We start from the raw sequence: 25,627 nt of genomic DNA on the forward strand, positions 1-25,627 counted from the left end.
ATCCATAGCGAGCAGTGCTCCCAGACCCCGAAACCCACCCACAAACACCAGGAAGCCCCCCAAACAGGCCCCCGAAAACACTACATTCAGCAAAATGTCAGAAATAGCAAAAAAAATTCTGCATGGATTTTGTCCCAACCACTTCTATTCGGTATTAGACCTTCCAAGGAATGCCCCAAGACCCGCCAACCCACCCGCCAAAAAGCACAACACCCCCAAACAGCCAAAAAGGAAAATCTCATACTTACAATATTTCTCGGCCTTCAGTCCAAACGCGCTGTGCAGCTAGGCCATAACTCCTGTTTTCAACCACGGATTTCCTGAAAAGCAAATGCAATCAAGATTAGACTGTCCCAGCAGTGCTCCCAGACCCCAAAACTCACCCACAAACACACGGAACCCCCCCAAAGAGCACCTCAAAGGCAAGCAAGTCAGCAAAAACACAAAAAAATGTCCGCCTCCGATTTGGTCCAAACCACTTTTATCCGGTATTAGAGCTTCCCAGCAATGGCCCCAAAGCCGTCAACCCAGGAGAAAACTAGTAGAAGACCCCCAAACAGCCAAAAAACAAAAGTACAAAAATGGGGACAGTCATTTTCTTGCCAGTTTCCCAAATCACTCCGCGCGCGCTCTGCAGCTAGGCCCTAACACCCCTATGCCACCATGGATTTGCTTCAAACCTCTTGCAAACTAAAGTATCCATAGCCAGCAGTGCTCCCAGACCCTGAAACCCACCCACAAACACCAGGAAGCCCCCCAAACAGGCCCCCGAAAACACTACATTGAGCAAAATGTCAGAAATAGCAAAAAAAAATTCTGCATGGATTTTGTCCCAACCACTTCTATTCGGTATTAGACCTTCCCAGGAATGCCCCAAGACCCGCCAACCCACCCGCCAAAAAGCACAACACCCCCAAACAGCCAAAAAGGAAAATCTCATACTTACAATATTTCTCGGCCTTCGGTCCAAACGTGCTGTGCAGCTAGGCCATAACTCCCGTTTTCCACCACGGATTTCCTGAAAAGCAAATGCAATCAAGATTAGACTGTCCCAGCAGTGCTCCCAGACCCCAAAACACCCACAAACACCCGGAACCCCCCCAAAGAGCACCTCAAAGGCAAGCAAGTCAGCAAAAACACAAAAAAATGTCCGCCTCCGATTTGGTCCAAACCACTTTTATCCGGTATTAGAGCTTCCCAGCAATGGCCCCAAAGCCGTCAACCCAGGAGAAAACTAGTAGAAGACCCCCAAACAGCCAAAAAACAAAAGTACAAAAATGGGGACAGTCATTTTCTTGCCAATTTCCCAAATCACTCCGCGCGCGCTCTGCAGCTAGGCCCTAACACCCCTATGCCACTATGGATTTGCTTCAAACCTCTTGCAAACTAAAGTATCCATAGCCAGCAGTGCTCCCAGACCCCGAAACCCACCCACAAACACCAGGAAGCCCCCCAAACAGGCCCCCGAAAACGCGACATTGAGCAAAATGTCAGAAATAGCAAAAAATAAATTCTGCATGGATTTTGTCCCAACCACTTCTATTCGGTATTAGACCTTCCCAGGAATGCCCCAAGACCCGCCAACCCACCCGCCAAAAAGCACAACACCCCCAAACAGCCAAAAAGGAAAATCTCATACTTACAATATTTCTCGGCCTTCGGTCCAAACGCGCTGTGCAGCTAGGCCATAACTCCCGTTTTCCACCACGGACTTCCTGAAAAGCAAATGCAATCAAGATTAGACTGTCCCAGCAGTGCTCCCAGACACCAAAACTCACGCACAAACACCCGGAACCCCCCCAAAGAGCACCTCAAAGGCAAGCAAATCAGCAAAAACACAAAAAAATTCTGCTTCCGATTTGGTCCAAACCACTTTTATCCGGTATTAGAGCGTCCGAGCAATGGCCCCAGAGCCGCCAACCCAGGAGAAAACTAGTAGAAGACCCCCAAACAGCCAAAAAGCAAAAGTACAAAAATGGGAACTTAGTAATTTTCTTGCCAATTTCCCAAATCACTCCGCGCGCGCTCTGCAGCTAGGCCCTAACTCCCCTCTGCCACCATGGATTTGCTTCAAACCTCTTGCAAACTAAAGTATCCATAGCCAGCAGTGCTCCCAGACCCCGAAACCCACCCACAAACACCAGGAAGCCCCCCAAACAGGCCCCCGAAAACGCTACATTGAGCAAAATGTCCGAAATAGCAAAATAAAATTCTGCATGGATTTTGTCCCAACCACTTCTATACGGTATTAGACCTTCCCAGGAATGCCCCAAGACCCGCCAACCCACCCGCCAAAAAGCACAACACCCCCAAACAGCCAAAAAGGAAAATCTCATACTTACAATATTTCTCGGCCTTCGGTCCAAACGTGCTGTGCAGCTAGGCCATAACTCCCGTTTTCCACCACGGATTTCCTGAAAAGAAAATGCAATCAAGATTAGACTGTCCCAGCAGTGCTCCCAGACCCCAATACACCCACAAACACCCGGAACCCCCCCAAAGAGCACCTCAAAGGCAAGCAAGTCAGCAAAAACACAAAAAAATGTCCGCCTCCGATTTGGTTCAAACCACTTTTATCCGGTATTAGAGCTTCCTAGCAATGGCCCCACAGCCGTCAACCCAGGAGAAAACTAGTAGAAGACCCCCAAACAGCCAAAAAACAAAAGTACAAAAATGGGGACAGTCATTTTCTTGCCAATTTCCCAAATCACTCCGCGCGCGCTCTGCAGCTAGGCCCTAACACCCCTATGCCACCATGGATTTGCTTCAAACCTCTTGCAAACTAAAGTATCCATAGCCAGCAGTGCTCCCAGACCCCGAAACCCACCCACAAACACCAGGAAGCCCCCCAAACAGGCCCCCAAAAACGCTACATTGAGCAAAATGTCAGAAATAGCAAAAAAAAATCTGCATGGATTTTGTCCCAACCACTTCTATTCGGTATTAGACCTTCCCAGGAATGCCCCAAGACCCGCCAACCCACCCGCCAAAAAGCACAACACCCCCAAACAGCCAAAAAGGAAAATCTCATACTTACGATATTTCTCGGCCTTCGGTCCAAACGCGCTGTGCAGCTAGGCCATAACTCCCGTTTTCCACCACGGATTTCCTGAAAAGCAAATGCAATCAAGATTAGACTGTCCCAGCACTGCTCCCAGACCCCAAAACTCACCCACAAACACACGGAACCCCCCCAAAGAGCACCTCAAAGGCAAGCAAGTCAGCAAAAACACAAAAAAATGTCCGCCTCCGATTTGGTCCAAACCACTTTTATCCGGTATTAGAGCTTCCCAGCAATGGCCCCAAAGCCGTCAACCCAGGAGAAAACTAGTAGAAGACCCCCAAACAGCCAAAAAACAAAAGTACAAAAATGGGGACAGTCATTTTCTTGCCAATTTCCCAAATCACTCCGCGCGCGCTCTGCAGCTAGGCCCTAACACCCCTATGCCACCTTGGATTTGCTTCAAACCTCTTGCAAACTAAAGTATCCATAGCCAGCAGTGCTCCCAGACCCCGAAACCCACCCACAAACACCAGGAAGCCCCCCAAACAGGCCCCCAAAAACGCTACATTGAGCAAAATGTCAGAAATAGCAAAAAAAAATTCTGCATGGATTTTGTCCCAACCACTTCTATTCGGTATTAGACCTTCCCAGGAATGCCCCAAGACCCGCCAACCCACCCGCCAAAAAGCACAACACCCCCAAACAGCCAAAAAGGAAAATCTCATACTTACAATATTTCTCGGCCTTCGGTCCAAACGTGCTGTGCAGCTAGGCCATAACTCCCGTTTTCCACCACGGATTTCCTGAAAAGCAAATGCAATCAAGATTAGACTGTCCCAGCAGTGCTCCCAGACCCCAAAACTCACCCACAAACTCACGGAACCCCCCCAAAGAGCACCTCAAAGGCAAGCAAGTCAGCAAAAACACAAAAAAATGTCCGCCTCCGATTTGGTCCAAACCACTTTTATCCGGTATTAGAGCTTCCCAGCAATGGCCCCAAAGCCGTCAACCCAGGAGAAAACTAGTAGAAGACCCCCAAACAGCCAAAAAACAAAAGTACAAAAATGGGGACAGTCATTTTCTTGCCAATTTCCCAAATCACACCGCGCGCGCTCTGCAGCTAGGCCCTAACACCCCTATGCCACCATGGATTTGCTTCAAACCTCTTGCAAACTAAAGTATCCATAGCCAGCAGTGCTCCCAGACCCCGAAACCCACCCACAAACACCAGGAAGCCCCCCAAACAGGCCCCCAAAAACGCTACATTGAGCAAAATGTCAGAAATAGCAAAAAAAAATTCTGCATGGATTTTGTCCCAACCACTTCTATTCGGTATTAGACCTTCCCAGGAATGCCCCAAGACCCGCCAACCCACCCGCCAAAAAGCACAACACCCCCAAACAGCCAAAAAGGAAAATCTCATACTTACAATATTTCTCGGCCTTCGGTCCAAACGTGCTGTGCAGCTAGGCCATAACTCCCGTTTTCCACCACGGATTTCCTGAAAAGCAAATGCAATCAAGATTAGACTGTCCCAGCAGTGCTCCCAGACCCCAAAACACCCACAAACACCCGGAACCCCCCAAAGAGCACCTCAAAGGCAAGCAAGACAGCAAAAACACAAAAAAATGTCCGCCTCCGATTTGGTCCAAACCACTTTTATCCGGTATTAGAGCTTCCCAGCAATGGCCCCAAGGCCGTCAACCCAGGAGAAAACTAGTAGAAGACCCCCAAACAGCAAAAAAACAAAAGTACAAAAATGGGAACAGTCATTTTCTTGCCAATTTCCAAAAATCACTCAGCGCGCGCTTTGCAGCTAGGCCCTAACACCCCTATGCCACCATGGATTTGCTTCAAACCTCTTGCAAACTAAAGTATCCATAGCCAGCAGTGCTCCCAGACCCCGAACCCCACCCACAAACACCAGGAAGCCCCCCAAACAGGCCCCCGAAAATGCTACATTGAGCAAAATGTCAGAAATAGCAAAAAAATTCTGCATGGATTTTGTCCCAACCACTTCTATTCGGTATTAGACCTTCCCAGGAATGCCCCAAGACCCGCCAACCCACCCGCCAAAAAGCACAACACCCCCAAACAGCCAAAAAGGAAAATCTCATACTTACAATATTTCTCGGCCTTCGGTCCAAACGTGCTGTGCAGCTAGGCCATAACTCCCGTTTTCCACCACGGATTTCCTGAAAAGCAAATGCAATCAAGATTAGACTGTCCCAGCAGTGCTCCCAGACCCCAAAACTCACCCACAAACACCCGGAATCCCCCAAAGAGCACCTCAAAGACAAGCAAGTCAGCAAAAACACCACAAAATTTCCGCCTCCGATTTGGTCCAATCCACTTTTATCTGGTATTAGAGTTTCCCAGCAATGGCCCCAGAGCCGTCAACCCAGGAGAAAATTAGTAGAAGACCCCCAAACAGCCAAAAAGCAAAAGTACAAAAATGGGAACTTAGTCATTTTTCTACCAATTTCCCAAATCACTCCGCGCGCGCTCTGCAGCTAGGCCCTAACTCCCCTCTGCCACCATGGATTTGCTTCAAACCTCTTGCAAACTAAAGTATCCATAGCCAGCAGTGCTCCCAGACCCCGAAACCCACCCACAAACACCAGGAAGCCCCCCAAACAGGCCCCCGAAAACACTACATTGAGCAAAATGTCAGAAATAGCAAAAAAAAATTCTGCATGGATTTTGTCCCAACCACTTCTATTCGGTATTAGACCTTCCCAGGAATGCCCCAAGACCCGCCAACCCACCCGCCAAAAAGCACAACACCCCCAAACAGCCAAAAAGGAAAATCTCATACTTACAATATTTCTCGGCCTTCGGTCCAAACGTGCTGTGCAGCTAGGCCATAACTCCCGTTTTCCACCACGGATTTCCTGAAAAGCAAATGCAATCAAGATTAGACTGTCCCAGCAGTGCTCCCAGACCCCAAAACACCCACAAACACCCGGAACCCCCCCAAAGAGCACCTCAAAGGCAAGCAAGTCAGCAAAAACACAAAAAAATGTCCGCCTCCGATTTGGTCCAAACCACTTTTATCCGGTATTAGAGCTTCCCAGCAATGGCCCCAAAGCCGTCAACCCAGGAGAAAACTAGTAGAAGACCCCCAAACAGCCAAAAAACAAAAGTACAAAAATGGGGACAGTCATTTTCTTGCCAATTTCCCAAATCACTCCGCGCGCGCTCTGCAGCTAGGCCCTAACACCCCTATGCCACTATGGATTTGCTTCAAACCTCTTGCAAACTAAAGTATCCATAGCCAGCAGTGCTCCCAGACCCCGAAACCCACCCACAAACACCAGGAAGCCCCCCAAACAGGCCCCCGAAAACGCGACATTGAGCAAAATGTCAGAAATAGCAAAAAATAAATTCTGCATGGATTTTGTCCCAACCACTTCTATTCGGTATTAGACCTTCCCAGGAATGCCCCAAGACCCGCCAACCCACCCGCCAAAAAGCACAACACCCCCAAACAGCCAAAAAGGAAAATCTCATACTTACAATATTTCTCGGCCTTCGGTCCAAACGCGCTGTGCAGCTAGGCCATAACTCCCGTTTTCCACCACGGACTTCCTGAAAAGCAAATGCAATCAAGATTAGACTGTCCCAGCAGTGCTCCCAGACACCAAAACTCACGCACAAACACCCGGAACCCCCCCAAAGAGCACCTCAAAGGCAAGCAAGTCAGCAAAAACACAAAAAAAATTCTGCTTCCGATTTGGTCCAAACCACTTTTATCCGGTATTAGAGCGTCCGAGCAATGGCCCCAGAGCCGCCAACCCAGGAGAAAACTAGTAGAAGACCCCCAAACAGCCAAAAAGCAAAAGTACAAAAATGGGAACTTAGTAATTTTCTTGCCAATTTCCCAAATCACTCCGCGCGCGCTCTGCAGCTAGGCCCTAACTCCCCTCTGCCACCATGGATTTGCTTCAAACCTCTTGCAAACTAAAGTATCCATAGCCAGCAGTGCTCCCAGACCCCGAAACCCACCCACAAACACCAGGAAGCCCCCCAAACAGGCCCCCGAAAACGCTACATTGAGCAAAATGTCCGAAATAGCAAAATAAAATTCTGCATGGATTTTGTCCCAACCACTTCTATACGGTATTAGACCTTCCCAGGAATGCCCCAAGACCCGCCAACCCACCCGCCAAAAAGCACAACACCCCCAAACAGCCAAAAAGGAAAATCTCATACTTACAATATTTCTTGGCCTTCGGTCCAAACGTGCTGTGCAGCTAGGCCATAACTCCCGTTTTCCACCACGGATTTCCTGAAAAGCAAATGCAATCAAGATTAGACTGTCCCAGCAGTGCTCCCAGACCCCAATACACCCACAAACACCCGGAACCCCCCCAAAGAGCACCTCAAAGGCAAGCAAGTCAGCAAAAACACAAAAAAATGTCCGCCTCCGATTTGGTTCAAACCACTTTTATCCGGTATTAGAGCTTCCTAGCAATGGCCCCACAGCCGTCAACCCAGGAGAAAACTAGTAGAAGACCCCCAAACAGCCAAAAAACAAAAGTACAAAAATGGGGACAGTCATTTTCTTGCCAATTTCCCAAATCACTCCGCGCGCGCTCTGCAGCTAGGCCCTAACACCCCTATGCCACCATGGATTTGCTTCAAACCTCTTGCAAACTAAAGTATCCATAGCCAGCAGTGCTCCCAGACCCCGAAACCCACCCACAAACACCAGGAAGCCCCCCAAACAGGCCCCCAAAAACGCTACATTGAGCAAAATGTCAGAAATAGCAAAAAAAAATCTGCATGGATTTTGTCCCAACCACTTCTATTCGGTATTAGACCTTCCCAGGAATGCCCCAAGACCCGCCAACCCACCCGCCAAAAAGCACAACACCCCCAAACAGCCAAAAAGGAAAATCTCATACTTACGATATTTCTCGGCCTTCGGTCCAAACGCGCTGTGCAGCTAGGCCATAACTCCCGTTTTCCACCACGGATTTCCTGAAAAGCAAATGCAATCAAGATTAGACTGTCCCAGCACTGCTCCTAGACCCCAAAACTCACCCACAAACACCCGGAACCCCCCCAAAGAGCACCTCAAAGGCAAGCAAGTCAGCAAAAACACAAAAAAATGTCCGCCTCCGATTTGGTCCAAACCACTTTTATCCGGTATTAGAGCTTCCCAGCAATGGCCCCAAAGCCGTCAACCCAGGAGAAAACTAGTAGAAGACCCCCAAACAGCCAAAAAACAAAAGTACAAAAATGGGGACAGTCATTTTCTTGCCAATTTCCCAAATCACTCCGCGCGCGCTCTGCAGCTAGGCCCTAACACCCCTATGCCACCTTGGATTTGCTTCAAACCTCTTGCAAACTAAAGTATCCATAGCCAGCAGTGCTCCCAGACCCCGAAACCCACCCACAAACACCAGGAAGCCCCCCAAACAGGCCCCCAAAAACGCTAAATTGAGCAAAATGTCAGAAATAGCAAAAAAAAATTCTGCATGGATTTTGTCCCAACCACTTCTATTCGGTATTAGACCTTCCCAGGAATGCCCCAAGACCCGCCAACCCACCCGCCAAAAAGCACAACACCCCCAATCAGCCAAAAAGGAAAATCTCATACTTACAATATTTCTCGGCCTTCGGTCCAAACGTGCTGTGCAGCTAGGCCATAACTCCCGTTTTCCACCACGGATTTCCTGAAAAGCAAATGCAATCAAGATTAGACTGTCCCAGCAGTGCTCCCAGACCCCAAAACTCACCCACAAACACACGGAACCCCCCCAAAGAGCACCTCAAAGGCAAGCAAGTCAGCAAAAACACAAAAAAATGTCCGCCTCCGATTTGGTCCAAACCACTTTTATACGGTATTAGAGCTTCCCAGCAATGGCCCCAAAGCCGTCAACCCAGGAGAAAACTAGTAGAAGACCCCCAAACAGCCAAAAAACAAAAGTACAAAAATGGGGACAGTCATTTTCTTGCCAATTTCCCAAATCACTCCGCGCGCGCTCTGCAGCTAGGCCCTAACACCCCTATGCCACCATGGATTTGCTTCAAACCTCTTGCAAACTAAAGTATCCATAGCCAGCAGTGCTCCCAGACCCCGAAACCCACCCACAAACACCAGGAAGCCCCCCAAACAGGCCCCCAAAAACGCTACATTGAGCAAAATGTCAGAAATAGCAAAAAAAAATTCTGCATGGATTTTGTCCCAACCACTTCTATTCGGTATTAGACCTTCCCAGGAATGCCCCAAGACCCGCCAACCCACCCGCCAAAAAGCACAACACCCCCAAACAGCCAAAAAGGAAAATCTCATACTTACAATATTTCTCGGCCTTCGGTCCAAACGTGCTGTGCAGCTAGGCCATAACTCCTGTTTTCCACCACGGATTTCCTGAAGAGCAAATGCAATCAAGATTAGACTGTCCCAGCAGTGCTCCCAGACCCCAATACACCCACAAACACCCGGAACCCCCCCAAAGAGCACCTCAAAGGCAAGCAAGTCAGCAAAAACACAAAAAAATGTCCGCCTCCGATTTGGTCCAAACCACTTTTATCCGGTATTAGAGCTTCCTAGCAATGGCCCCAAAGCCGTCAACCCAGGAGAAAACTAGTAGAAGACCCCCAAACAGCCAAAAAACAAAAGTACAAAAATGGGGACAGTCATTTTCTTGCCAATTTCCCAAATCACTACGCGCGCGCTCTCCAGCTAGGCCCTAACACCCCTATGCCACCATGGATTTGCTTCAAACCTCTTGCAAACTAAAGTATCCATAGCCAGCAGTGCTCCCAGACCCCGAAACCCACCCACAAACACCAGGAAGCCCCCCAAACAGGCCCCCGAAAACGCTACATTGAGCAAAATGTCAGAAATAGCAAAAAAAAATCTGCATGGATTTTGTCCCAACCACTTCTATTCGGTATTAGACCTTCCCAGGAATGCCCCAAGACCCGCCAACCCACCCGCCAAAAAGCACAACACCCCCAAACAGCCAAAAAGGAAAATCTCATACTTACAATATTTCTCGGCCTTCGGTCCAAACTTGCTGTGCAGCTAGGCCGTAACTCCTGTATTCCACCACGGATTTCCTGAAAAGCAAATGCAATCAAGATTAGACTGTCCCAGCAGTGCTCCCAGACCCCAAAACTCACCCACAAACACCCGGAACCCCCCAAAGAGCACCTCAAAGACAAGCAAGTCAGCAAAAACACAACAAAATGTCCGCCTCCGATTTGGTCCAATCCACTTTTATCTGGTATTAGAGCTTCCCAGCAATGGCCCCAGAGCCGTCAACCCAGGAGAAAATTAGTAGAAGACCCCCAAACAGCCAAAAAGCAAAAGTACAAAAATGGGAACTTAGTCATTTTTTTACCAATTTCCCAAATCACTCAGCGAGCGCTCTGCAGCTAGGCCCTAACTCCCCTCTGCCACCATGGATTTGCTTCAAACCTCTTGCAAACTAAAGTATCCATAGCCAGCAGTGCTCCCAGACCCCAAAACCCACCCACAAACACCAGGAAGCCCCCCAAACAGGCCCCTGAAAATGCTACATTGAGCAAAATGTCGGAAATAGCAACAAAAAAAATTCTGCATGGATTTTGTCCCAACCACTTCTATCCGGTATTAGACCTTCCCAGGAATGCCCCAAGACCCGCCAACCCACCCGCCAAAAAGCACAACACCCCCAAACAGCCAAAAAGGAAAATCTCATACTTACAATATTTCTCGGCCTTCGGTCCAAACGTGCTGTGCAGCTAGGCCATAACTCCCGTTTTCCACCACGGATTTCCTGAAGAGCAAATGCAATCAAGATTAGACTGTCCCAGCAGTGCTCCCAGACCCCAAAACACCCACAAACACCCGGAACCCCCCCAAAGAGCACCTCAAAGGCAAGCAAGTCAGCAAAAACACAAAAAAATGTCCGCCTCCGATTTGGTCCAAACCACTTTTATCCGGTATTAGAGCTTCCCAGCAATGGCCCCAAAGCCGTCAACCCAGGAGAAAACTAGTAGAAGACCCCCAAACAGCCAAAAAACAAAAGTACAAAAATGGGGACAGTCATTTTCTTGCCAATTTCCCAAATCACTCCGCGCGCGCTCTGCAGCTAGGCCCTAACACCCCTATGCCACTATGGATTTGCTTCAAACCTCTTGCAAACTAAAGTATCCATAGCCAGCAGTGCTCCCAGACCCCGAAACCCACCCACAAACACCAGGAAGCCCCCCAAACAGGCCCCCGAAAACGCGACATTGAGCAAAATGTCAGAAATAGCAAAAAATAAATTCTGCATGGATTTTGTCCCAACCACTTCTATTCGGTATTAGACCTTCCCAGGAATGCCCCAAGACCCGCCAACCCACCCGCCAAAAAGCACAACACCCCCAAACAGCCAAAAAGGAAAATCTCATACTTACAATATTTCTCGGCCTTCGGTCCAAACGCGCTGTGCAGCTAGGCCATAACTCCTGTTTTCCACCACGGACTTCCTGAAAAGCAAATGCAATCAAGATTAGACTGTCCCAGCAGTGCTCCCAGACACCAAAACTCACGCACAAACACCCGGAACCCCCCCAAAGAGCACCTCAAAGGCAAGCAAGTCAGCAAAAACACAAAAAAAATTCTGCTTCCGATTTGGTCCAAACCACTTTTATCCGGTATTAGAGCGTCCGAGCAATGGCCCCAGAGCCGCCAACCCAGGAGAAAACTAGTAGAAGACCCCCAAACAGCCAAAAAGCAAAAGTACAAAAATGGGAACTTAGTAATTCTCTTGCCAATTTCCCAAATCACTCCGCGCGCGCTCTGCAGCTAGGCCCTAACTCCCCTCTGCCACCATGGATTTGCTTCAAACCTCTTGCAAACTAAAGTATCCATAGCCAGCAGTGCTCCCAGACCCCGAAACCCACCCACAAACACCAGGAAGCCCCCCAAACAGGCCCCCGAAAACGCTACATTGAGCAAAATGTCCGAAATAGCAAAATAAAATTCTGCATGGATTTTGTCCCAACCACTTCTATACGGTATTAGACCTTCCCAGGAATGCCCCAAGACCCGCCAACCCACCCGCCAAAAAGCACAACACCCCCAAACAGCCAAAAAGGAAAATCTCATACTTACAATATTTCTCGGCCTTCGGTCCAAACGTGCTGTGCAGCTAGGCCATAACTCCCGTTTTCCACCACGGATTTCCTGAAAAGCAAATGCAATCAAGATTAGACTGTCCCAGCAGTGCTCCCAGACCCCAATACACCCACAAACACCCGGAACCCCCCCAAAGAGCACCTCAAAGGCAAGCAAGTCAGCAAAAACACAAAAAAATGTCCGCCTCCGATTTGGTTCAAACCACTTTTATCCGGTATTAGAGCTTCCTAGCAATGGCCCCACAGCCGTCAACCCAGGAGAAAACTAGTAGAAGACCCCCAAACAGCCAAAAAACAAAAGTACAAAAATGGGGACAGTCATTTTCTTGCCAATTTCCCAAATCACTCCGCGCGCGCTCTGCAGCTAGGCCCTAACACCCCTATGCCACCATGGATTTGCTTCAAACCTCTTGCAAACTAAAGTATCCATAGCCAGCAGTGCTCCCAGACCCCGAAACCCACCCACAAACACCAGGAAGCCCCCCAAACAGGCCCCCAAAAACGCTACATTGAGCAAAATGTCAGAAATAGCAAAAAAAAATCTGCATGGATTTTGTCCCAACCACTTCTATTCGGTATTAGACCTTCCCAGGAATGCCCCAAGACCCGCCAACCCACCCGCCAAAAAGGACAACACCCCAAACAGCCAAAAAGGAAAATCTCATACTTACGATATTTCTCGGCCTTCGGTCCAAACGCGCTGTGCAGCTAGGCCATAACTCCCGTTTTCCACCACGGATTTCCTGAAAAGCAAATGCAATCAAGATTAGACTGTCCCAGCACTGCTCCCAGACCCCAAAACTCACCCACAAACACACGGAACCCCCCCAAAGAGCACCTCAAAGGCAAGCAAGTCAGCAAAAACACAAAAAAATGTCCGCCTCCGATTTGGTCCAAACCACTTTTATCCGGTATTAGAGCTTCCCAGCAATGGCCCCAAAGCCGTCAACCCAGGAGAAAACTAGTAGAAGACCCCCAAACAGCCAAAAAACAAAAGTACAAAAATGGGGACAGTCATTTTCTTGCCAATTTCCCAAATCACTCCGCGCGCGCTCTGCAGCTAGGCCCTAACACCCCTATGCCACCATGGATTTGCTTCAAACCTCTTGCAAACTAAAGTATCCATAGCCAGCAGTGCTCCCAGACCCCGAAACCCACCCACAAACACCAGGAAGCCCCCCAAACAGGCCCCCAAAAATGCTACATTGAGCAAAATGTCAGAAATAGCAAAAAAAAATTCTGCATGGATTTTGTCCCAACCACTTCTATTCGGTATTAGACCTTCCCAGGAATGCCCCAAGACCCGCCAACCCACCCGCCAAAAAGCACAACACCCCCAAACAGCCAAAAAGGAAAATCTCATACTTACAATATTTCTCGGCCTTCGGTCCAAACGTGCTGTGCAGCTAGGCCATAACTCCCGTTTTCCACCACGGATTTCCTGAAAAGCAAATGCAATCAAGATTAGACTGTCCCAGCAGTGCTCCCAGACCCCAAAACTCACCCACAAACACACGGAACCCCCCCAAAGAGCACCTCAAAGGCAAGCAAGTCAGCAAAAACACAAAAAAATGTCCGCCTCCGATTTGGTCCAAACCACTTTTATCCGGTATTAGAGCTTCCCAGCAATGGCCCCAAAGCCGTCAACCCAGGAGAAAACTAGTAGAAGACCCCCAAACAGCCAAAAAACAAAAGTACAAAAATGGGGACAGTCATTTTCTTGCCAATTTCCCAAATCACTCCGCGCGCGCTCTGCAGCTAGGCCCTAACACCCCTATGCCACCATGGATTTGCTTCAAACCTCTTGCAAACTAAAGTATCCATAGCCAGCAGTGCTCCCAGACCCCGAAACCCACCCACAAACACCAGGAAGCCCCCCAAACAGGCCCCCAAAAACGCTACATTGAGCAAAATGTCAGAAATAGCAAAAAAAAATTCTGCATGGATTTTGTCCCAACCACTTCTATTCGGTATTAGACCTTCCCAGGAATGCCCCAAGACCCGCCAACCCACCCGCCAAAAAGCACAACACCCCCAAACAGCCAAAAAGGAAAATCTCATACTTACAATATTTCTCGGCCTTCGGTCCAAACGTGCTGTGCAGCTAGGCCATAACTCCCGTTTTCCACCACGGATTTCCTGAAAAGCAAATGCAATCAAGATTAGACTGTCCCAGCAGTGCTCCCAGACCCCCAAACACCCACAAACACCCGGAACCCCCCAAAGAGCACCTCAAAGGCAAGCAAGACAGCAAAAACACAAAAAAATGTCCGCCTCCGATTTGGTCCAAACCACTTTTATCCGGTATTAGAGCTTCCCAGCAATGGCCCCAAGGCCGTCAACCCAGGAGAAAACTAGTAGAAGACCCCCAAACAGCAAAAAAACAAAAGTACAAAAATGGGGACAGTCATTTTCTTGCCAATTTCCAAAAATCACTCAGCGCGCGCTTTGCAGCTAGGCCCTAACACCCCTAGGCCACCATGGATTTGCTTCAAACCTCTTGCAAACTAAAGTATCCATAGCCAGCAGTGCTCCCAGACCCCGAACCCCACCCACAAACACCAGGAAGCCCCCCAAACAGGCCCCCGAAAACGCTACATTGAGCAAAATGTCAGAAATAGCAAAAAAATTCTGCATGGATTTTGTCCCAACCACTTCTATTCGGTATTAGACCTTCCCAGGAATGCCCCAAGACCCGCCAACCCACCCGCCAAAAAGCACAACACCCCCAAACAGCCAAAAAGGAAAATCTCATACTTACAATATTTCTCGGCCTTCGGTCCAAACGTGCTGTGCAGCTGGGCCATAACTCCCGTTTTCCACCACGGATTTCCTGAAAAGCAAATGCAATCAAGATTAGACTGTCCCAGCAGTGCTCCCAGACCCCAAAACTCACCCACAAACACCCGGAATCCCCCAAAGAGCACCTCAAAGACAAGCAAGTCAGCAAAAACACCACAAAATTTCCGCCTCCGATTTGGTCCAATCCACTTTTATCTGGTATTAGAGTTTCCCAGCAATGGCCCCAGAGCCGTCAACCCAGGAGAAAATTAGTAGAAGACCCCCAAACAGCCAAAAAGCAAAAGTACAAAAATGGGAACTTAGTCATTTTTCTACCAATTTCCCAAATCACTCCGCGCGCGCTCTGCAGCTAGGCCCTAACTCCCCTCTGCCACCATGGATTTGCTTCAAACCTCTTGCAAACTAAAGTATCCATAGCCAGCAGTGCTCCCAGACCCCGAAACCCACCCACAAACACCAGGAAGCCCCCCAAACAGGCCCCCGAAAACGCTACATTGAGCAAAATGTCCGAAATAGCAAAAAAAAATTCTGCATGGATTTTGTCCCAACCACTTCTATCCGGTATTAGACCTTCCCAGGAATGCCCCAAGACCCGCCAACCCACCCGCCAAAAAGCACAACACCCCCAAACAGCCAAAAAGGAAAATCTCATACTTACGATATTTCTCGGCCTTCGGTCCAAACGCGCTGTGCAGCTAGGCCATAACTCCCGTTTTCCACCACGGATTTCCTGAAAAGCAAATGCAATCAAGATTAGACTGTCCCAGCAGTGCTCCCAGACCCCAAAACTCACCCACAAACACACGGAACCCCCCCAAAGAGCACCTCAAAGGCAAGCAAGTCAGCAAAAACACAAAAAAATGTCCGCCTCCGATTTGGTCCAAACCACTTTTATCCGGTATTAGAGCTTCCCAGCAATGGCCCCAAAGCCGTCAACTCAGGAGAAAACTAGTAGAAGACCCCCAAACAGCCAAAAAACAAAAGTACAAAAATGGGACAGTCATTTTCTTGCCAATTTCCCAAATCACTCCGCGCGCGCTCTGCAGCTAGGCCCTAACACCCCTATGCCACCATGGATTTGCTTCAAACCTCTTGCAAACTAAAGTATCCATAGCCAGCAGTGCTCCCAGACCCCGAAACCCACCCACAAACACCAGGAAGCCCCCCAAACAGGCCCCCGAAAACGCTACATTGAGCAAAATGTCAGAAATAGCAAAAAAAAATTCTGCATGGATTTTGTCCCAACCACTTCCATTCGGTATTAGTCCTTCCCAGGAATGCCCCAAGACCCGCCAACCCACCCGCCAAAAAGCACAACACCCCCAAACAGCCAAAAAGGAAAATCTCATACTTACAATATTTCTCGGCCTTCGGTCCAAACGTGCTGTGCAGCTAGGCCATAACTCCAGTTTTCCACCACGGATTTCCTGAAAAGCAAATGCAATCAAGATTAGACTGTCCCAGCAGTGCTCCCAGACCCCAAAACACCCACAAACACCCGGAACCCCCCTCAAAGAGCACCTCAAAGGCAAGCAAGTCAGCAAAAACACAAAAAAATGTCCACCTCCGATTTGGTCCAAACCACTTTTATCCGGTATTAGAGCTTCCCAGCAATGGCCCCAAAGCCGTCAACCCAGGAGAAAACTAGTAGAAGACCCCCAAACAGCCAAAAAACAAAAGTACAAAAATGGGGACAGTCATTTTCTTGCCAATTTCCCAAATCACTCCGCGCGCGCTCTGCAGCTAGGCCCTAACACCCCTATGCCACCATGGATTTGCTTCAAACCTCTTGCAAACCAAAGTATCCATAGCCAGCAGTGCTCCCAGACCCCGAAACCCACCCACAAACACGAGGAAGCCCCCCAAACAGGCCCCCGAAAACGCTACATTGAGCAAAATGTCAGAAATAGCAAAAAAAATTCTACATGGATTTTGTCCCAACCACTTCTATTCGGTATTAGACCTTCCCAGGAATGCCCCAAGACCCGCCAACCCACCCGCCAAAAAGCACAACACCCCCAAACAGCCAAAAAGGAAAATCTCATACTTACAATATTTCTCGGCCTTCGGTCCAAACGTGCTGTGCAGCTAGGCCATAACTCCCGTTTTTTTATACCACGGATTTCCTGAAGAGCAAATGCAATCAAGATTAGACTGTCCCAGCAGTGCTCCCAGACCCCAATACACCCACAAACACCCGGAACCCCCCCAAAGAGCACCTCAAAGGCAAGCAAGTCAGCAAAAACACAAAAAAATGTCCGCCTCCGATTTGGTCCAAACCACTTTTATCCGGTATTAGAGCTTCCTAGCAATGGCCCCAAAGCCGTCAACCCAGGAGAAAACTAGTAGAAGACCCCCAAACAGCCAAAAAACAAAAGTACAAAAATGGGGACAGTCATTTTCTTGCCAATTTCCCAAATCACTCCGCGCGCGCTCTCCAGCTAGGCCCTAACACCCCTATGCCACCATGGATTTGCTTCAAACCTCTTGCAAACTAAAGTATCCATAGCCAGCAGTGCTCCCAGACCCCGAAACCCACCCACAAACACCAGGAAGCCCCGCAAACAGGCCCCCAAAAACGCTACATTGAGCAAAATGTCAGAAATAGCAAAAAAAAATCTGCATGGATTTTGTCCCAACCACTTCTATTCGGTATTAGACCTTCCCAGGAATGCCCCAAGACCCGCCAACCCACCCGCCAAAAAGCACAACACCCCCAAACAGCCAAAAAGGAAAATCTCATACTTACAATATTTCTCGGCCTTCGGTCCAAACTTGCTGTGCAGCTAGGCCGTAACTCCCGTATTCCACCACGGATTTCCTGAAAAGCAAATGCAATCAAGATTAGACTGTCCCAGCAGTGCTCCCAGACCCCAAAACTCACCCACAAACACCCGGAACCCCCCAAAGAGCACCTCAAAGACAAGCAAGTCAGCAAAAACACAACAAAATGTCCGCCTCCGATTTGGTCCAATCCACTTTTATCTGGTATTAGAGCTTCCCAGCAATGGCCCCAGAGCCGTCAACCCAGGAGAAAATTAGTAGAAGACCCCCAAACAGCCAAAAAGCAAAAGTACAAAAATGGGAACTTAGTCATTTTTTTACCAATTTCCCAAATCACTCAGCGAGCGCTCTGCAGCTAGGCCCTAACTCCCCTCTGCCACCATGGATTTGCTTCAAACCTCTTGCAAACTGAAGTATCCATAGCCAGCAGTGCTCCCAGACCCCAAAACCCATCCACAAACACCAGGAAGCCCCCCAAACAGGCCCCTGAAAATGCTACATTGAGCAAAATGTCGGAAATAGCAACAAAAAAAATTCTGCATGGATTTTGTCCCAACCACTTCTATCCGGTATTAGACCTTCCCAGGAATGCCCCAAGACCCGCCAACCCACCCGCCAAAAAGTACAACACCCCCAAACAGCCAAAAAGGAAAATCTCATACTTACAATATTTCTCGGCCTTCGGTCCAAACGTGCTGTGCAGCTAGGCCATAACTCCCGTTTTCCACCACGGATTTCCTGAAAAGCAAATGCAATCAAGATTAGACTGTCCCAGCAGTGCTCCCAGACCCCAAAACACCCAGAAACACCCGGAACCCCCCCAAAGAGCACCTCAAAGGCAAGCAAGTCAGCAAAAACACAAAAAAATGTCCGCCTCCGATTTGGTCCAAACCACTTTTATCCAGTATTAGAGCTTCCTAGCAATGGCCCCAAAGCCGTCAACCCAGGAGAAAACTAGTAGAAGACCCCCAAACAGCCAAAAAACAAAAGTACAAAAATGGGGACAGTCATTTTCTTGCCAATTTCCCAAATCACTCCGCGCGCGCTCTGCAGCTAGGCCCTAACACCCCTATGCCACCATGGATTTGCTTCAAACCTCTTGCAAACTAAAGTATCCATAGCCAGCAGTGCTCCCAGACCCCGAAACCCACCCACAAACACCAGGAAGCCCCCCAAACAGGCCCCCGAAAACGCTACATTGAGCAAAATGTCAGAAATAGCAAAAAAAAAATCTGCATGGATTTTGTCCCAACCACTTCTATTCGGTATTAGACCTTCCCAGGAATGCCCCAAGACCCGCCAACCCACCCGCCAAAAAGCACAACACCCCCAAACAGCCAAAAAGGAAAATCTCATACTTACAATATTTCTCGGCCTTCGGTCCAAACTTGCTGTGCAGCTAGGCCGTAACTCCCGTATTCCACCACGGATTTCCTGAAAAGCAAATGCAATCAAGATTAGACTGTCCCAGCAGTGCTCCCAGACCCCAAAACTCACCCACAAACACCCGGAACCCCCCAAAGAGCACCTCAAAGACAAGCAAGTCAGCAAAAACACAACAAAATGTCCGCCTCCGATTTGGTCCAATCCACTTTTATCTGGTATTAGAGCTTCCCAGCAATGGCCCCAGAGCCGTCAACCCAGGAGAAAATTAGTAGAAGACCCCCAAACAGCCAAAAAGCAAAAGTACAAAAATGGGAACTTAGTCATTTTTTTACCAATTTCCCAAATCACTCAGCGAGCGCTCTGCAGCTAGGCCCTAACTCCCCTCTGCCACCATGGATTTGCTTCAAACCTCTTGCAAACTAAAGTATCCATAGCCAGCAGTGCTCCCAGACCCCAAAACCCACCCACAAACACCAGGAAGCCCCCCAAACAGGCCCCTGAAAATGCTACATTGAGCAAAATGTCGGAAATAGCAACAAAAAAATTCTGCATGGATTTTGTCCCAACCACTTCTATCCGGTATTAGACCTTCCCAGGAATGCCCCAAGACCCGCCAACCCACCCGCCAAAAAGCACAACACCCCCAAACAGCCAAAAAGGAAAATCTCATACTTACAATATTTCTCGGCCTTCGGTCCAAACGTGCTGTGCAGCTAGGCCATAACTCCCGTTTTCCACCACGGATTTCCTGAAGAGCAAATGCAATCAAGATTAGACTGTCCCAGCAGTGCTCCCAGACCCCAATACACCCACAAACACCCGGAACCCCCCCAAAGAGCACCTCAAAGGCAAGCAAGTCAGCAAAAACACAAAAAAATGTCCGCCTCCGATTTGGTCCAAACCACTTTTATCCGGTATTAGAGCTTCCTAGCAATGGCCCCAAAGCTGTCAACCCAGGAGAAAACTAGTAGAAGACCCCCAAACAGCCAAAAAACAAAAGTACAAAAATGGGGACAGTCATTTTCTTGCCAATTTCCCAAATCACTCCGCGCGCGCTCTGCAGCTAGGCCCTAACTCCCCTCTGCCACCATGGATTTGCTTCAAACCTCTTGCAAACTAAAGTATCCATAGCCAGCAGTGCTCCCAGACCCCGAAACCCACCCACAAACACCAGGAAGCCCCCCAAACAGGCCCCCGAAAACGCTACATTGAGCAAAATGTCAGAAATAGCAAAAAAAAAATCTGCATGGATTTTGTCCCAACCACTTCTATTCGGTATTAGACCTTCCCAGGAATGCCCCAAGACCCGCCAACCCACCCGCCAAAAAGCACAACACCCCCAAACAGCCAAAAAGGAAAATCTCATACTTACAATATTTCTCGGCCTTCGGTTCAAACTTGCTGTGCAGCTAGGCCATAACTCCCGTATTCCACCACGGATTTCCTGAAAAGCAAATGCAATCAAGATTAGACTGTCCCAGCAGTGCTCCCAGACCCCAAAACTCACCCACAAACACCCGGAACCCCCCAAAGAGCACCTCAAAGACAAGCAAGTCAGCAAAAACACAACAAAATGTCCGCCTCCGATTTGGTCCAATCCACTTTTATCTGGTATTAGAGCTTCCCAGCAATGGCCCCAGAGCCGTCAACCCAGGAGAAAATTAGTAGAAGACCCCCAAACAGCCAAAAAGCAAAAGTACAAAAATGGGAACTTAGTCATTTTTTTACCAATTTCCCAAATCACTCAGCGAGCGCTCTGCAGCTAGGCCCTAACTCCCCTCTGCCACCATGGATTTGCTTCAAACCTCTTGCAAACTAAAGTATCCATAGCCAGCAGTGCTCCCAGACCCCAAAACCCACCCACAAATACCAGGAAGCCCCCCAAACAGGCCCCTGAAAATGCTACATTGAGCAAAATGTCGGAAATAGCAACAAAAAAAATTCTGCATGGATTTTGTCCCAACCACTTCTATCCGGTATTAGACCTTCCCAGGAATGCCCCAAGACCCGCCAACCCACCCGCCAAAAAGCAAAACACCCCCAAACAGCCAAAAAGGAAAATCTCATACTTACAATATTTCTCGGCCTTCGGTCCAAACGTGCTGTGCAGCTAGGCCATAACTCCAGTTTTCCACCACGGATTTCCTGAAAAGCAAATGCAATCAAGATTAGACTGTCCCAGCAGTGCTCCCCGACCCCAAAACACCCACAAACACCCGGAACCCCCCCCCAAAGAGCACCTCAAAGGCAAGCAAGTCAGCAAAAACACAAAAAAATGTCCACCTCCGATTTGGTCCAAACCACTTTTATCCGGTATTAGAGCTTCCCAGCAATGGCCCCAGAGCCGTCAAACCAGGAGAAAACTAGTAGAAGACCCCCAAACAGCCAAAAAGCAAAAGTACAAAAATGGGGATTTAGTCATTTTCTTGCCAATTTCCCAAATCACTCCGCACGCGCTCTGCAGCTAGGCCCTAACTCCCCTCAGCCACTATCGATTTGCTTCAAACCTCTTGCAAACTAAAGTATCCATAGCCATCAGTGCTCCCAGACCCCGAAACCCACCCACAAACACCAGGAAGCCCCCCAAACAGGCCCCCGAAAACGCTACATTGAGAAAAATGTCAGAAATAGCAAAAAAAAAATCTGCATGGATTTTGTCCCAACCACTTCTATCCCGTATTAGACCTTCCCAGGAATGCCCCAAGACCCGCCAACCCACCTGCCAAAAAGCACAACACCCCCAAACAGCCCAAAAGGAAAATCTCATACTTACAATATTTCTCGGCCTTCGGTCCAAACGCGCTGTGCAGCTAGGCCATAACTCCCATTTTCCACCACGGACTTCGTGAAAAGCAAATGCAACCAAGATTAGACTGTCCCAGCAGTGCTCCCAGACCCCAAAACTCACGCACAAACACCCGGAACCCCCCCAAAGAGCACCTCAAAGGCAAGCAAGTCAGCAAAAACACAAAAAAAATTCTGCTTCCGATTTGGTCCAAACCACTTTTATCCGGTATTAGAGCTTCCCAGCAATGGCCCCAGAGCCGTCAAACCAGGAGAAAACTAGTAGAAGACCCCCAAACAGCCAAAAAGCAAAAGTACAAAAATGGGAACTTAGTAATTTTCTTGCCAATTTCCCAAATCACTCCGCGCGCGCTCTGCAGCTAGGCCCTAACTCCCCTCTGCCACCATGGATTTGCTTCAAACCTCTTGCAAACTAAAGTATCCATAGCCAGCAGTGCTCCCAGACCCCGAAACCCACCCACAAACACCAGGAAGCCCCCCAAAAAGGCCCCCGAAAACGCTACATTGAGCAAAATGTCCGAAATAGCAAAAAAAAATCTGCATGGATTTTGTCCCAACCACTTCTATACGGTATTAGACCTTCCCAGGAATGCCCCAAGACCCGCCAACCCACCCGCCAAAAAGCACAAAACCCCCAAACAGCCAAAAAGGAAAATCTCATACTTACAATATTTCTCGGCCTTCGGTCCAAACGCGCTGTGCAGCTAGGCCATAACTCCCGTTTTCCACCACGGATTTCCTGAAAAGCAAATGCAATCAAGATTAGACTGTCCCAGCAGTGCTCCCAGACCCCAAAAGTCACCCACAAACACCCGGAACCCCCCCAAAGAGCACCTCAAAGGCAAGCAAGTCAGCAAAAACACAAAAAAATGTCCGCCTCCGATTTGGTCCAAACCACTTTTATCCGGTATTAGAGCTTCCCAGCAATGGCCCCAAAGCCGTCAACCCAGGAGAAAACTAGTAGAAGACCCCCAAACAGCCAAAAAACAAAAGTACAAAAATGGGGACAGTCATTTTCTTGCCAATTTCCCAAATCACTCCGCGCGCGCTCTGCAGCTAGGCCCTAACACCCCTATGCCACCATGGATTTGCTTCAAACCTCTTGCAAACTAAAGTATCCATAGCGAGCAGTGCTCCCAGACCCCGAAACCCACCCACAAACACCAGGAAGCCCCCCAAACAGGCCCCCGAAAACGCTACATTCAGCAAAATGTCAGAAATAGCAAAAAAAAATTCTGCATGGATTTTGTCCCAACCACTTCTATTCGGTATTAGACCTTCCCAGGAATGCCCCAAGACCCGCCAACCCACCCGCCAAAAAGCACAACACCCCCAAAAAGCCAAAAAGGAAAATCTCATACTTACAATATTTCTCGGCCTTCAGTCCAAACGCGCTGGGCAGCTAGGCCATAACTCCCGTTTTCAACCACGGATTTCCTGAAAAGCAAATGCAATCAAGATTAGACTGTCCCAGCAGTGCTCCCAGACCCCAAAACTCAACCACAAACACACGGAACCCCCCCAAAGAGCACCTCAAAGGCAAGCAAGTCAGCAAAAACACAAAAAAATGTCCGCCTCCGATTTGGTCCAAACCACTTTTATCCGGTATTAGAGCTTCCCAGCAATGGCCCCAAAGCCGTCAAACCCAGGAGAAAACTAGTAGAAGAACCCCAAACAGCCAAAAAACAAAAGTACAAAAATGGGGACAGTCATTTTCTTGCCAATTTCCCAAATCACTCCGCGCGCGCTCTGCAGCTAGGCCCTAACACCACTATGCCACCATGGATTTGCTTCAAACCTCTTGCAAACTAAAGTATCAATAGCCAGCAGTGCTCCCAGACCCCGAAACCCACCCACAAACACCAGGAAGCCCCCCAAACAGGCCCCCGAAAACGCTACATTGAGCAAAATGTCAGAAATAGCAAATAAAAATTCTGCATGGATTTTGTCCCAACCACTTCTATTCGTTATTAGACCTTCCCAGGAATGCCCCAAGACCCGCCAACCCACCCGCCAAAAAGCACAACACCCCCAAACAGCCAAAAAGGAAAATCTCATACTTACAATATTTCTCGGCCTTCGGTCCAAACGTGCTGTGCAGCTAGGCCATAACTCCCGTTTTCCACCACGGATTTCCTGAAAAGCAAATGCAATCAAGATTAGACTGTCCCAGCAGTGCTCCCAGACCCCAAAACACCCACAAACACCCGGAACCCCCCCAAAGAGCACCTCAAAGGCAAGCAAGTCAGCAAAAACACAAAAAAATGTCCGCCTCCGATTTGGTCCAAACCACTTTTATCCGGTATTAGAGCTTCCCAGCAATGGCACCAAAGCCGTCAACTCAGGAGAAAACTAGTAGAAGACCCCCATAAAGTCCAAAAAACAAAAGTACAAAAATGGGGACAGTCAATTTTTTGCCAATTTCCCAAATCACTCCGCGCGCGCTCTGCAGCTAGGCCCTAACACCCCTATGCCACCATGGATTTGCTTCAAACCTCTTGCAAACTAAAGTATCCATAGCCAGCAGTGCTCCCAGACCCCGAAACCCACCCACAAACACCAGGAAGCCCCCCAAACAGGCCCCCGAAAACGCTACATTGAGCAAAATGTCCGAAATAGCAAAAAAAAATTCTGCATGGATTTTGTCCCAACCACTTCTATCCGGTATTAGACCTTCCCAGGAATGCCCCAAGACCCGCCAACCCACCCGCCAAAAAGCACAACACCCCCAAACAGCCAAAAAGGAAAATCTCATACTTACAATATTTCTCGGCCTTCGGTCCAAACGTGCTGTGCAGCTAGGCCATAACTCCCATTTTCCACCACGGATTTCCTGAAAAGCAAATGCAATCAAGATTAGACTGTCCCAGCAGTGCTCCCAGACCCCAAAACACCCAGAAACACCCGGAACCCCCCCAAAGAGCACCTCAAAGGCAAGCAAGTCAGCAAAAACACAAAAAAATGTCCGCCTCCGATTTGGTCCAAACCACTTTTATCCGGTATTAGAGCTTCCTAGCAATGGCCCCAAAGCCGTCAACCCAGGAGAAAACTAGTAGAAGACCCCCAAACAGCCAAAAAACAAAAGTACAAAAATGGGGACAGTCATTTTCTTGCCAATTTCCCAAATCACTCCGCGCGCTCTGCAGCTAGGCCCTAACACCCCTATGCCACCATGGATTTGCTTCAAACCTCTTGCAAACTAAAGTATCCATAGCCAGCAGTGCTCCCAGACCCCGAAACCCACCCACAAACACCAGGAAGCCCCCCAAACAGGCCCCCGAAAACACTACATTGAGCAAAATGTCAGAAATAGCAAAAAAAATTCTGCATGGATTTTGTCCCAACCACTTCTATTCGGTATTAGACCTTCCCAGGAATGCCCCAAGACCCGCCAACCCACCCGCCAAAAAGCACAACACCCCCAAACAGCCAAAAAGGAAAATCTCATACTTACAATATTTCTCGGCCTTCGGTCCAAACGTGCTGTGCAGCTAGGCCATAACTCCCGTTTTCCACCACGGATTTCCTGAAAAGCAAATGCAATCAAGATTAGACTGTCCCAGCAGTGCTCCCAGACCCCAAAACACCCAGAAACACCCGGAACCCCCCCAAAGAGCACCTCAAAGGCAAGCAAGTCAGCAAAAACACAAAAAAATGTCCGCCTCCGATTTGGTCCAAACCACTTTTATCCGGTATTAGAGCTTCCTAGCAATGGCCCCA

Source organism: Lissotriton vulgaris, chromosome 3_1 (genome assembly GCF_964263255.1).
Source record: "Lissotriton vulgaris chromosome 3_1, aLisVul1.2, whole genome shotgun sequence".
NCBI lineage: Eukaryota > Metazoa > Chordata > Amphibia > Caudata > Salamandridae > Lissotriton > Lissotriton vulgaris.